The sequence below is a fragment of the Oryctolagus cuniculus genome, chromosome 19 (genome assembly GCF_964237555.1).
Source record: "Oryctolagus cuniculus chromosome 19, mOryCun1.1, whole genome shotgun sequence".
Lineage (NCBI taxonomy): Eukaryota > Metazoa > Chordata > Mammalia > Lagomorpha > Leporidae > Oryctolagus > Oryctolagus cuniculus.
The window spans coordinates 5,408,714-5,423,282 of NC_091450.1; the positions used below are offsets into that span (position 1 = coordinate 5,408,714).

Consider the following 14,569-nt stretch of genomic DNA (forward strand, 5'->3'; position numbering starts at 1 on the left):
AAATTAATGGAATGAGGATTTTTTTGGAAGAGATGTAATTATATGTCTTGGTAATGGAAGAAAGAACAGTAAGACTAGATGCTTGATGTTTGTGTGTGTTTCATCTCTGATGAAGATAAAATATTTGAAATGATAGAATTTTCCATGTAAAATAGTTTCTACTGATGGCAGGTAAGTTAGGCAAAGATCATTTTTCACAATATGAGAAAAAATCAATATGAACTTCATTGAAATAGGATTTTATTTTCTTATTTTATTAGATTTAAAAAATTATGCAGTTAACCTTTTTATAAACATATTTTATGTGCATACTGCCAGATAATGTACAGTTGCCTCTAATATACTAGAGTAATTTGATTTTGTTGAGTGTTCCTCAATATCAAAGATTGCTTTTATCTCCTTCTAGTTAACTTATAGAAAAATTTTGAAAATATCAATAACGTCATGATGTATTATACAGAAATGATACTTTGGAAAAAAGTATCATTTTTTCTTCTTCAATTTTTTTGTTATTTGTGTTTCACTCTGAATTATTTATACCTTTTATAATTTGGTTATTTTACTATCATTTCTTGCAATTAAGTTTCTTTTATATGATCTATCAATAGTCTACCTGCAAACCAAGCTTCTCAAATATAAAATAAGTTTCTCCTTATTTTATTTGAGTCACATATTTTTTTAAGATTTATTTACTTATTTGAAAGAGTTACACACAGAAGGAGAGAGAGAGAAAGAGAGAGAGAGAGAGAGAGAGAGAGAGGTCTTTCATCCACTGGTTTACTCTCCAATTGGCCACAATGGCTGGTGCTGTGCTGATCTGAAGCCAGGAGCTAGGAGCTTCCTCTGGGTTCCAATGTGGGTGCAGGGGCCCAAGCATTTGGCTCATCTTTCATTGCTTTCCCAGGCCACAGCAGAGAGCTGGATTGGAAGTAGAGCAGCCGGGACTCAAACCAGCACCTATATGGGATGCTGGCAGCACAGGTGGTGTCTTTACCCGCTACACCACAGCGCTGGCCACCTCACACAATTTAAGATAGGTTTTGCTCAATATTTGAATTAATATTTTAATTATGTTCCTTTATTCCATACACATAAATATTAGTGAATCAATGAAACAACATCAAATTCAGATATAAAAGGAATCTCTTTTATGAGTAACTGAAATTTAACTTAAAATTTCTTTATTAACATGCAATATGAGCCTGTGCTATGGCATGGTGGGTGGGGCCACCACCTCTGGTGCAGGCATTCCTTGTGGGTGCTGGTTCATGTCCTGGCTGCTCCCCTTCTGGTCCACCTCCATCATTAACTTCATTGTATGAAGCTGGGAAGGAAACGGCGGGAGCTGCTAAAAAAGGATAGGCAGCTGTCAGAAAGAAGAAAATCTGAAGCTGACTGAAGGAGAAATGCCAAAACCAAGTGGATTCATAGACCGAACACCCAGTGTTCCAGGTATCAGTGTTGGATTGTTTTAACTCTGTAAAATGCTTAGGGCTGATAAACACAGAAATGTAAACAAATGATCTGAAGACACACAGGGAGAAAGAACTCACACCAAGAACAAACACAGCAAATGAAATTTTACTAACTGCCAAAGGATGTTGGTTTTTAAACACATGCTGATCCATAATACCAGCTGAATGTTGCTGGGGGTGGTAAAAGTTGCCATTGTCCTTAGGAAGGCAGTTTTCTGTAAGACAGGTGATATCCATAAAAAATGAAGTTGATTTTCTTTAAATCCAGGTGTTGCCACTCTGAGAACTATGGAAGATATCAGGAAAAGGAGAGCAGGGCTTTATGAGAAAAGATAATCAAGGGAGGATTGACTAGGGAGATATTGAAGATAGGCAAGGGGATTGCATCAACTCAGAATCCTACAGGATAAGGAAATGGTACAGCAACAGCATAAATTCCACTGGGTCTATATCATCAGGACATTTGATTTGTGTGCATGTCTTGGATATAGGAATTGTCCCAATGCATCACTTTTCTGTTGGTAAATGTGTGATGCAGGCTCGGGAATTGCCCCTAATAAATTATTTCAATTTTTTTGAAATTAATGTTCTAATACAACAACTAGAAGCTTTCCTAAATTGTATTGTTCTATGTAAAAGCATTACAGTAAAGGCATTTTGCAGTTCCCCTGCAAAGCCCAGGAACCTGTGTCTCTTCAGAGATCTCTGCCTACAATGAAGTTCCCTCTATGAAGAAACACCTTTGTCAGGGATGAAGGAGAAGGGAAGAGAGGGGCTTGTAGGAGGAGCAGTTGTCACCTGCTCTACTCCTTGAGCTGACTGTGGATGAAATTTTTGGTTCCCCTGGGCTTCTCTGCTCTCTGAGATTGACAGCAGGTTTTCTGAGAGGAAGATGAGACCATATATCATGACCAACAATCTAATTTAGTAGAGACAGAACAGGAAACACCTGAGAAAGTTCTCCATAGAGTAGCTGGCACTGTCAGTGTGGAGGGTGCCCTTTTTCTCTCCTTTCTCTACTGTTAATATGAAAATAAGGAGCTTCAGTGAGGAGGGGCTGGGGTGGCCCTGGACATGGGTGCCCACTGGGGATTTATCTTACTTAGTTCACTTTGACTATGAGTTTATTAGGATTGGAATTCCCTTTCCTGAGTTGACAGACACAGGCAGTGAGGGGTAGTGACAGCATTTTTTCTCCTGGCTTCCAGAACCCCCATCAGTGGTCAGGACCCAGTGAAAAGGGACAGTGACTGGCAGTGATGCCTCTGCAGTGAAACTGGTTCAGTGCTAGGGAGCAGGGGCTGGGACCTGCTTCACTGGCACTCCAGCTCTGGGTTTTGGTATTGGTGTTTCGCTTGGTTATATCAGTATTACTTTGTCATATGCCCTAAAGTTCCACATGGCTGTCACAGGACATCCTCTTTCTTGGAATTAACCTCCATGCCCTGCTTCATGGTCAGCCCTGCTGCAGCATTCATGGGTGCGGCCCTGCCACTCCCTTCATGAGCTATCAGTCACCACCACCTCCAGCCTGGGGGCCTGCAACTCCAGCATTGGGTAAGGTGATCTGCACAGACTTGAGTTGATTTGCACAGCTTTTCATTCAAAGTGAGTCAATCCAAAAATATCCCAGATGATACTGCAGAAGGTTGCAATTCAGTGGTGAGGCTGGCTTAGGGCCTTGGCACCCAGCACAAGGTTCCAACCACATTCAATGGGGACATTGTTTACTTTGTGCACAGGCAGTTTGGATGAGAGAAGGTAGTTTCTAAAAGTCAAAATGTCAGATTCACAGATTCCTATGGAAAAGTTTGGGGCACATGCTTGCCTCTGTGTGGCGTGAGACCTGTGCTTGTCTGTGCAAAAGAAGGAGTGAATCTATAATGGGAGTCAGTCAGAGAGCAGAGAAGAGGAAGTGGAAATCAGCAAAGGCCACACAGGAGTCTTGTGAGTTCCTCTAGGGGAGATATTGCCTGTCAGGGCAGGCAGCATGAGCAGGGCGTGTGCTGACTACATGAGGTCACACAGAGACTTGGCAGAAGTGTACCGATGACCCAGTGTGGGCCAGGACAGCATCCTACTCAGAGTTCATTTCCTGTCTCGAAGCCATTCAAGCACAATCTGCAGGGAAGATGAGAGATCGCGGTGTGGCTGTCAAGTTTGGGAGTCAGTGTGGAAAGATTTCCTGTAGGGTTGAGAAACTGGCCTTGGTCCTCTCAGGAGTCTTCATCTGTCTGAATGCTTCATGTGCCAAGGACCCTGACAGTGATGCTGATTCACCTAAATGGGCAGTTACCTGTCACTCAGGATGAGCTGACTCCATAGGATACTGAGGCTGACAGCTGTCACACTGTGACAGAGTTTAAGTAAACTTGTTTCTGACGTGTTTAAAGTTGTGGTAGAAGCCTTCCCAAGGTCAGAAGCAGAAAAAGGGAGGCATCTGTCCTGGAATTGAAATGTAGTTGTTATCTGCTTGCCTATAAATGCTTCAAATGCAGTCCCTATCTGCTTGTATGTAACTATTTCAGGTTCTACTCATTAGTACAGAGCAATGATGTTCACCCTTGCCAGACAGCTTACTGCTCAGTATGTGTGTAAAACAAAAATTTCAGAAACCACATTAACATGCATATGCAGTACTGTATGAATCCTGTGTAGGCCATGTAACATTAGAATATCCGATCAAATGTATGTAGGTAACCATATAAGAGAGACAAAGAGGAAAAACCATACATAAATGAAAACCTTCTTTGTTTGGGGCTCAGGATTTTGGATAAGAAATTCCACCTGTGGCCGGTGCCGTGGCTCACTAGGTTAATCCTCTGCCTGTGGCGCCAGCACCCCAGGTTCTAGTCCCGGTTGGGGCACTGGTTCTGTCCTGGTTGCTCCTCTTCCAGTCCAACTCTCTGCTGTGGCCCTGGAGGGCAGTGGAGGATGGCCCAAGTGCTTGGGCCCTGCACCTGCATGGGAGACCAGGAGGAAGCACCTGGCTCCTGGCTTCAGATCAGCACAGTACACAGCTGTAGCGGCCATTTTGGGGGTGAACCAACGGAAAGAAGACCTTTCTCTCTGTCTCTCTCTCTCACTGTCTAACTCTGCCCGTCAAAAAAAGAAAAAGAAAAAGAAATTCCACCTGTGCAGAGACAGGTGGAAGGGCATATTCAGGAAGCTGGGGAGGAGGGCCTTCCCTGCCTGGGGCTTCTTCCGAGTGTCTGACTTAATGTTGAATTTTCATAGATGCTCTCTTCATTGACTGTCATGCCCTCCCACATGGGATAGGGTTGATCTTGCAGAGCTAGAAGCCTATTCCCAAACAGCTGGGTAACAGCATTTTTAGCAAAGATGGTGGAATAGGTTCTTGTCTCTGTTCAAAAAAGAGTTTTGATGGAAGACAGAAAATAGTGGTTAATGGAAAACTTGGCAGGCCATGTGAAACAGGTTCTTAGCTCTGTGAAAAAAAAAAAGAGTTCTGATGTAAGACAGAGAATTGTGGTAAACTAAGTTACATGGTTTACTGGAAAAAATATATTTGCCATGCCAGGTAGACAACTCAAAATGCTGAGTGCTGAGCACATAGTCTGCATCAGACTGGGGCTTATAAGGAAATGGAGTCCTGTCCTTCCCATTGTTTCTCCTTCCCTTACTGCCTTTCCTCTAAGACAGAGTTCACTAATGTAAATTAAGTGAAATTCCTTCTGAAATATTAAAAGTACTATCTTGACTCAACTGTCTCTGACCTTGGGACTTCTAGTTGTCAAATATTAAACATGCTATGAAGTTGACATCATTTTTTTCATAACCTAAAGTCCATCATCAATTTATAGAACCAAACTTCTGTTTTGTTTGTATAAGGTCCTAAAGGGTTAAACCCCACTCCCCTCCTCTCTAGCTGTAGTTTCTTGAAAGGAGAGAGAGAGAGAGAGAGAGAGAGAGAGAGGAAATCTAGACTTTTTTTTTCTTCTTTTCAATTTGTGGCATGTTAATTTCATCCCTTTGCTAGAAATGGAAGAGGAAGGTCCCCGGTCTTGCAGCCTATGGCAGTGATACTAAAAAGTCTCCTAAATGTAAGTTAGCATCTCCAGTGGGCTTCTCACCCATGTGGCACACCACCCTTGGCCCACAGTCACCCTTGGGACCTGTCTTGTGATTGACAACACGCTTGTTTCAGAAACCGTCCCAGCTGACTGTTGACTAGGTGTTGGCCTAAGGTGCTTGTTAGGTGGAAAACTAGGCTTAAATTCAATCTAAAGTTTAAAGAGACATACTTGTAATAATCTCACACATAAAAATGACAGGGTAATGACTATTGTGCTAATCTGGGTCAGCTGTAACTGGATATATAAATCTAAAATGTGCTGCCTTAAAAAAGGGTGGTGTTTTATAGAAACACTGCCTTTCCAAATGAAAAATGGCCATTTAATAGATTTCAGGTTGATAACACTGATTTCCAGTTAGAGTTGTTTAATTAAAAATAAAAATTCCATATAAATGTAATTTTAATTCAGATAGGGTATGATATAATATTAACATGTAGGTCATCTATGTTTAATTGCTAAAGGTAAATAGAATGAAGATAAATGAGATAAATGTGTCTAAATGTAAACTTAAGTACTCTTAACACATGTTTTATGAAAAACTTTGAATTTGTTGACAACTAAGTTTTCATAAACTGCCTATAAATACAAATAATTCAAGACTGCTTGGATGTAACTAAGGTTATAATTCAGAATGTTCTTTTGTTTTAAAATGTTATATTTGATATTTTTAAAGGATTATTTCGATGTAAATCAAGCAAATCAGCAGACAGAAAAAAAGTCTCCAAGATAAAAATGTGTTTCTTAGTGAAAAAAGTTGAGAGAGACTTTAATAATAATAATAACAATAATAATAAACAAAAATCATGGCTTGTAAGAATTACTTTGGCTAATTCTTTTTTTTTTTTTTTTTTTTTTTTTTTTTTTTTTTTTTTTTAGATTCCAAGTACAGACTTTATTATTTTTACTCTGTAACAAGAACCCAATTTCACATTGGAAATCAGTATCAATGCCCCCAAGTAGTAAATTAATCTTCTTTTTTTTTTTTTTTAACTTTTATTTAATGAATATACGTTTCCAAAGTACGAATAATGGATTACTATGGCTTCCCCCCCATACCGTCCCTCCCACCCACCACCCTCCCCTTTCCCACTCCCTCTCCCCTTCCATTCACATCAAGATTCATTTTCGATTATCTTAATATACAGAAGATCAGCTTAGTATACATTAAGTAAGGATTTCAACAGTTTGCTCCCACACAGAAACATAAAGTGAAAAATAATAGATGATTTTTTTTAATGATGATGAAATCAGATCAGACCTATTGTCATGTTTAATCCCAGTGAGAGTCAAGTTGGGAGTTGATAGTTTCTTTTCTTTTCTTTTCTTTTTTTTTTTTTTTTTTTTTTTTTTTTTTTTATTTTACAGAGGATCAGTTTAGTATGCATTAAGTAAAGATTTCAACAGTTTGCACCCCCATAGAAACACAAAGTGAAATATATTATTTGAGTACTCCTTATAGCATTAAATCTCAATGCACAGCACATTAAGGACAGAGATCCTACACGAGGAGTAAGTGCACAGTGACTCCTGTTGTTGACTTTACCAATTGACACTCCTGTCTATGGCATCAGTAATCTCCCTATGCTCCAGTCATGAGTTTCCAAGGCTATGGAAGCCCCTTGAGTTCTCCGACTCTTATCTTGTTTAGACAAGGTCATAGTCAAAGTGAAGGTTCTCTCCTCCCTTCAGAGAAAGGTACCTCCTTCTTTGAAGACCTGTTCTTTCCACTGAGATCTCACTCACAGAGATCTTTTGCCAGAGTGTCTTGGCTTTCCATGCCTGAACTACTCTCATGGGCTTTTCAGCCAGATCTGAATGCCTTTAGGGTTGATTCTGAGGCCAGAGTGCTATTTAGGGCATCTGCCATTCTATGAGTCTGCTGAGTATCTCACTTCCCATGTTGGATCACTCTCCCCTTTATTTATTCTATCGGTTAGTGTTAGCAGGTACTAGACTTGCTTATGTGCTCCCTTTGACTCTTAGTCCTTTCATTATGATCAATTGCGAACTGAAATTGATCACTTGGACTAGTGAGATGGCATTGGTACATGCCACCTTGATGGGATTAAATTGGAGTCCCCTGGTATGTTTCTAACTCTACCATTTGGGGCAAGTCAGCTTGAGCATGTCCCAAATTATATATCTCTTCCCTCTCTTATTCCTACTCTTATGTTTAACAGGGATCACATTTCAGTTAAATTTCAACACTTAAGAATAACTGTGTATTAATTACAGAATTAAATCAGTCATATTAAGTAGAACAGACAAAAAAACTACTAAGAGGGATAATGTATTAAGTTGTTCATTAACAGTCAGGGCTATGCTGATCAAGTCACCGTTTCCCATAGTGTCCCTTTCACTTCAACAAGTTTCCTTTTTGGTGTTCAGTCAGTTGTCACCGATCAGGGAGAACATATGGTATTTGTCCCTTTGGGACTGGCTTATTTCACTCAGCATGATGTGTTCCAGATTCCTCCATTTTGTTGCAAATGACTGGATTTCGTTGTTTCTTACTGCAGTATAGTATTCTAAAGAGTACATATCCCATAATTTCTTTATCCAGTCTACCGTTGATGGGCATTTAGGTTGGTTCCAGGTCTTAGCTATTGTGAATTGAGCTGCAATAAACATTAGGGTGCAGACCGCTTTTTTGTTTGCCAATTTAAATTCCTTTGGGTAAATTCCAAGGAGTGGGATGGCTGGGTCGAACGGTAGGGTTATATTCAGGTTTCTGAGGAATCTCCAGACTGATTTCCATAGTGGCTTGACCAGTTTGCATTCCCACCAACAGTGGGTTAGTGTCCCTTTTTCCCCACATCCTCGCCAGCATCTGTTGTTGGTAGATTTCTGAATGTGAGCCATTCTAACCGGGGTGAGGTGGAACCTCATTGTGGTTTTGATTTGCATTTCTCTGATTGCTAATGACCTTGAACATTTTTTCATGTGCCTGTTGGCCATTTGGATTTCCTCTTTTGAAAAATGTCTATTGAGGTCCTTGGCCCATCTCTTAATTGGGTTGTTGGTTTTGTTTTTGTGGAGTTTCTTGATCTCTTTGTAGATTCTGGTTATTAACCCTTTATCTGTTGCATAGTTTGCAAATATTTTTTCCCATTCTGACGGTTGTCTCTTCACTCTCCTGACTATTTCTTTTGCAGTACAGAAACTTCTCAATTTGATGCAATCCCAATAGTTAATTTTGGCTTTGACTGCCTGTGCCTCCCGGGTCTTTTCCAGAAACTCTTTGCCTGTGCCAATATCTTGAAGGGTTTCTCCAATGTTCTCTAGTAACTTGATGGTGTCAGGTCGTAGATTTAGGTCTTTAATCCATGTTGAGTGGATTTTTGTGTAAGGTGTAAGGTAGGGGTCTTGCTTCTTGATTCTGCACGTGGAAATCCAATTTTCCCAGCACCATTTATTGAATAGACTGTCCTTGCTCAAGGAATTAGTTTTAGATCCTTGATCAAATATAAGTTGGCTGTAGATGTTTGGGTTGATTTCTGGTATTTCAATTCTGTTCCATTGGTCTATCCATCTGTTTCTGTACCAGTACCATGCTGTTTTGATTACAACTGCCCTGTAGTATGTCCTGAAATCTGGTATTGTGATGCCTCCGGCTTTGTTTTTGTTGTACAAGATTGCTTTAGCTATTCGAGGTCTCTTGTGCCTCCATATAAATTTCAGCACCAATTTTTCCAGATCTGAGAAGAAGGTCTTCGGTATCTTGATTGGTATTGCATTGAATCTATAAATTGCTTTTGGGAGAATGGACATTTTGATGATATTGATTCTTCCAATCCATGAGCATGGAAGATTTTTCCATTTCTTGGTATCCTCTTCTATTTCTTTCTTTAAGGTTTTGTAATTTTCATCGTAGAGATCTTTAACGTCCTTGGTTAAGTTTATTCCAAGGTATTTGATTGTTTTTGTAGCTATTGTGAATGGGATTGATCTTAGAAGTTCTTCCTCAGCCATGGCATTGTCTGTGTATACAAAGGCTGTTGATTTTTGTGCATTGATTTTATACCCTGCTACTTTGCCAAACTCTTCTATGAGTTCCAATAGTCTCTTGGTAGAGTTCTTTGGGTCCCCTAAATAAAGAATCATGTCATCTGCAAAGAGGGATAGTTTGAGTTCTTCCTTCCCAATTTGTATCCCTTTAATTTCTTTTTCTTGCCTAATAGCTCTGGCTAGAACCTCCAGAACTATATTGAATAGCAGTGGTGAGAGTGGACATCCCTGTCTGGTCCCAGATCTCAGTGGAAATGCTTCCAACTTTTCCCCATTCAATAGGATGTTGGCTGTGGGTTTTTCATAGATTGCTTTGATTGTATTGAGGAATGTTCCTTCCAAACCCAGTTTGCTTAGAGTTTTCATCATGAACGGGTGTTGTATTTTATCAAATGCTTTCTCGGCATCTATTGAGAGAATCATATGGTTTTTCTTCTGCAGTCTGTTAATGTGGTGTATCACATTGATTGTCTTGCGCACATTAAACCATCCCTGCATACCAGGGATAAATCCCACTTGGTCTGGGTGGATGATCTTTCTGATGTGTTGTTGCATTCTATTGGCGAGAATTTTATTGAGGATTTTTGCATCTATGTTCATCAGGGATATTGGTCTGTAATTCTCTTTCAGTGCTGCATCTTTTCCCGGCTTAGGAATTAAGGTGATGCTGGCTTCATAGAAAGAATTTGGGAGGATTCCCTCTTCTTCAATTGTTCTGAATAGTTTGAGAAGAATTGGAGTTAGTTCTTCTTTAAATGTCTGGTAGAATTCAGCAGTGAATCCATCTGGTCCTGGGCTTTTCTTTGTTGGGAGGGCCTTTATTACTGTTTCAATTTCTGTCTCAGTTATGGGTCTGTTTAGGTTTTCGATGTCTTCCTGGTTCAATTTAGGTAGGTTGCATGTGTCCAGGAATCTATCCATTTCTGATAGGTTTCCCTGTTTGCTGGCATACAAGTCCTTGTAGTAATTTCTGATGATTCTTTTTATTTCTGTGGTGTCTGTTGTTACATTTCCTTTTTCATCTCTGATTTTATTGATTTGGGTCTTTTCTCTTCTTTTTTTAGTTAGTTGGGCCAATAGGGTGTCAATTTTGTTTATTTTTTCAAAAAACCAGCTCCTCGTTTGGCTGATTTTTTGTAATGTTTTTCTTGATTCAATCCTGTTGATTTCTTCTCTGATTTTAATTATTTCTCTTCTCCTACTAGATTTGGGTCTGGTTTGCTGTAGGTTTTCTAGATCCTTGAGGTGAATAGAAAGCTCATCTATTTGGTGCCTTTCCAATTTCTTGATGTAGGCACCTATTGATATAAACTTTCCTCTTAACACTGCTTTTGCTGCGTCCCATAAGTTTTGGTATGTTGTGCTGTTATCCTCATTTACTTCCAGAAAGTTTTTGATTTCTCTTTTGATTTCTTCTATGACCCATTCTTCATTCAGGAGCATGTTGTTCAATCTCCATGTGTTTGCGTATGCTCTAGGGATTCCTGAGTTGTTCATTTCCAACTTCATTCCTTTATGGTCTGAGAAGCTGCATGGTATGATTCTAATTCTTTTGAATTTGCTGAGACTTGCTTTATGGCCTAGTATGTGGTCAATCCTAGAGAAGGTTCCATGTACTGCTGAGAAGAATGTATAATCTTTAGCTGTAGGATTGAAAGTTCTGTATATATCTGTTAGATCCATTTGGGCTATAGTGTCGTTTAAATCTACTGTATCCTTGTTGATCTTCTGTCCTATTGATCTGTCTATTTCTGAGAGTGGAGTATTGAAGTCCCCCAGTACTATTGTATTGGGGTCTAAGTCTCCCTTTAAGTCCGTTAACAACTCTTTTAGATAAACCGGTGCCCTGTAGTTAGGTGCATATACATTGATAATTGTTATATCTTCCTGTTGAATTGATCCCTTAATCATTATGTAGTGTCCCTCTTTGTCTCTCTTAATGGTTTTTGTGGTAAAGTTTATGGTGTCTGATATTAAGATGGCTACGCCTGCTCTTTTTTCATTTCTGTTGGCATGGTATATCTTTTTCCAGCCTTTCACTTTCAGTCTGTATGGATCTTTGTTGGAAAGATGTGTTTCTTGTAAGCAGCAAATAGATGGGTTTTGTTTTTTAACCCAATCAGCCAAACGGTGTCTTTTAACTGGACAGTTCAGGCCATTCACGTTCAATGTGATTAATGATAAGTGGTAACTTTGCCCTGCCATTTGCCAAAGATAAGTTCTAATATATGCTTTGAATTCCCTGTGATCTTTTGCTGTGAGCTTTCCTTCCTTGGTTTCCTTCCTTTACCTTCTTTCATATTGATGACCGTGTTTCTTTGTTTCTGTGTGTAACACATCTTTAAGCATCTTTTGCAGGGCTGGACGAGTGGCAACAAATTCTTTCAATTTCTGTTTGTTATGAAAAGTCTTTATTTCACCTTCATTCACAAATGATAGCTTTGCAGGATATAATATTCTGGGCTGGCAGTTGTTCTCTCTTAGTACCTGGGCTATATCTTGCCATTCCCTCCTAGCTTGTAGAGTTTCTGATGAGAAGTCAGCTGTGAGTCTGATTGGAGATCCTCTGAGAGTAATCTGACGTTTCTCTCTTGCACATTTTAGGATCTTTTCTTTATGTTTCACTGTGGAGAGTTTAATTACAACGTGCCGTGGTGAGGGTCTCTTTTGGTCGTGTTTATTAGGGGTTCTGTGAGCTTCCTGTACTAGGATTTCTCTGTCCTTCTCCAAACCTGGGAAATTTTCTGCTAATATCTCACTAAAAAGGCCTTCTAATCCTTTCTCCCTCTCCATGCCTTCAGGAACTCCTAGAACCCGAATGTTGGGTTTTTTAATAGTATCCTGAAGATTCCCGACAATATGTTTTAGATTCCTAATTTCCTCTTCTTTTCTTTGGTCTGACTGTATCCTTTCCTGTTCTCTGTCTTCTAAGTCCGATATTCTCTCTTCTGCTTCTCCCATTCTGTTTGTAAGGCTCTCTATTGTGTTTTTCATTTGATCTATTGAATTCTTCACTTCAGTCACTATCCCAGTTTCCTGTTGTACTAGTTGTTTCGTTTCATTTTGATTCCTCCTTAATATTTCATTTTCACGAGAGAGATTTTCTATCTTGTCCATTAAGGATTTCTGTAGTTCAAGAATTTGTTTTTGAGAACTTCTTAATGTTCTTATCAATTTTTGAGATCTGCTTCTTGCATTTCTTCTATGTCATCATCCTCATAATCTTGAATTGGGGTGTCTTTTTCATTTGAGGGCTTCATGGTGACTTCCTTGTTTTTATTACCTTGGTTTTTGCGTTTGTTATTTGGCATATTGGAGATATTTGGTTTCTTCACTGTGGTGCTTTTTCTTGTTATACTATGACTCTAGATTAAGTGGACTATCTGTTTTTGATGGAGCCTTAGGGCTTGAGATGGGTGTGGCCTGAGAGCTCTGTTTGGTGTGCCAAAGGTGACACTCCCAGGTTAGGCGTGGTAAACCTTTCTCTCTCTCTCTCTCTTTTTTTTTTTTTTTTGATTCAACAGGGAAGTTATTCTGCACAGCTGAACAAAGTTGGAGGTAGTTAGCAGGCAAATGATATACCCACAGGAGCCAGAGATCAGAAGCTCTTTCCCAAGGACCACACAGGGAATCTGTTCGGCCCTTAGAGTGGGCTCAAATTCTCCTTCAGTTTCCCACTGGGTTGCCAAAGTTACGGAATTGTAGCGTCTCTGGAGAGTGCTCACGTGAATTCCGTGAGTTCTCTCCCCCACCGTCTCTTTTTTCACAGTCTCAGTTCAGTAGCACCATAAATTTACTAAGTCCTAATCTCCTGTTAATTCGCCCCACCCAGAGTCAGGTTTTACTGCTAGGCTCAGGGCCGGTGCAGACCTGAGGTCGCTCTGCTTATGACGTATGTCCAAGATGGCACCTGCTCTTTGTCTTGCTCGCCCTTGAGAGGTGAGCGGAGAGAGAGAAACCCGTGTCCATACCAGTCACCTTTTTTTTTTTCCCTCTCTCTCTCTTCCAGTTAGCTTGGTGAAGTCCCCCCCGCCCCGGGGGTCGTTCCCTCTAGTCTCCTCTCTCCGCTTGCCTGCCGGTGTCTCGGGTTATTGAGGTTCGGCTCACCTCGCGTTCCAGCGCTGGTGTGTTGAGTCTGCCGCTGATGTCCCGAACTGTGGGCTCCCACGCTCTCCACGCAGGTCTGCTCCCCTTCCAGCGCCGATGTGTGGACTCGGAGCCCTGGACTTCCCAAGTCTCCCCACTGTTGCACTCCCCTTCGAGCACTTGCGCGCAGCCCCTGCAGCTTGCGCAGCTCAGTCCCCCGGCTCGGCTTCCGCGGCTCCGTCCCGGGGCTCGGTCCTGCGGTTCGGCTTTCGCGCGTGGTGGGCGACCTTGTTCTCCCAGTAGGTCCTCCGATTCACGCCCACTGGATCCAGAAGAGTTTTGTCTGCAATATTTTCCTGGTTCTTTTTTCTGAGGCTACCGTAACTCCCCTTTTATTAAACTAAATTTTCCCGGACTATCGGTGCGCGCCCTCACTATTCCGCCATCTTGGCTCCGCCCTTGGCTAATTCTTACAATTAGTGGATACTTTAGACTAAAATGAGAAAAAAGGTTTAAGTTGCAAGAGGTGTATAAAAGTCATAAAAGTCTATAAAACAGAGAATTTTGGGATTTAAAAGTCTATCAATCTATTTTTCTTGATATAAAGTTAAAATCCTCTGTTAAAGCAATAAGATTTTAAAAATACATAGACTTATGTAGATATTTGAAAATAGTATTTTTGTATCCTATTGAGGTAATCTTCGTATTCTGTCCCATTGCTGGAATTATCAGACACTGTGTATGATATAAGAAATATATATGCATATACCCACACCTATATATGCCGTGGCTCACTAGGCTAATCCTCCGCCTTGCGGCGCCGGCACACCAGGTTCTAGTCCTGGTCGGGGCGCCGGATTCTGTCCCAGTTGCCCCTGTTCCAGGCCAGCTCTCTGCTGTGGC

The 14,569-nt window shown here is 40.6% G+C and overlaps 1 long non-coding RNA gene across 5 annotated transcripts in view; it reads left to right on the plus strand.

The window, feature by feature from the left end:
• LOC138847108 (uncharacterized) overlaps positions 1-14,569 on the plus strand; it is a 66,350-nt gene that overhangs the window by 6,923 nt on the left and 44,858 nt on the right. The gene's annotated exons all lie outside the window — the stretch shown is intronic.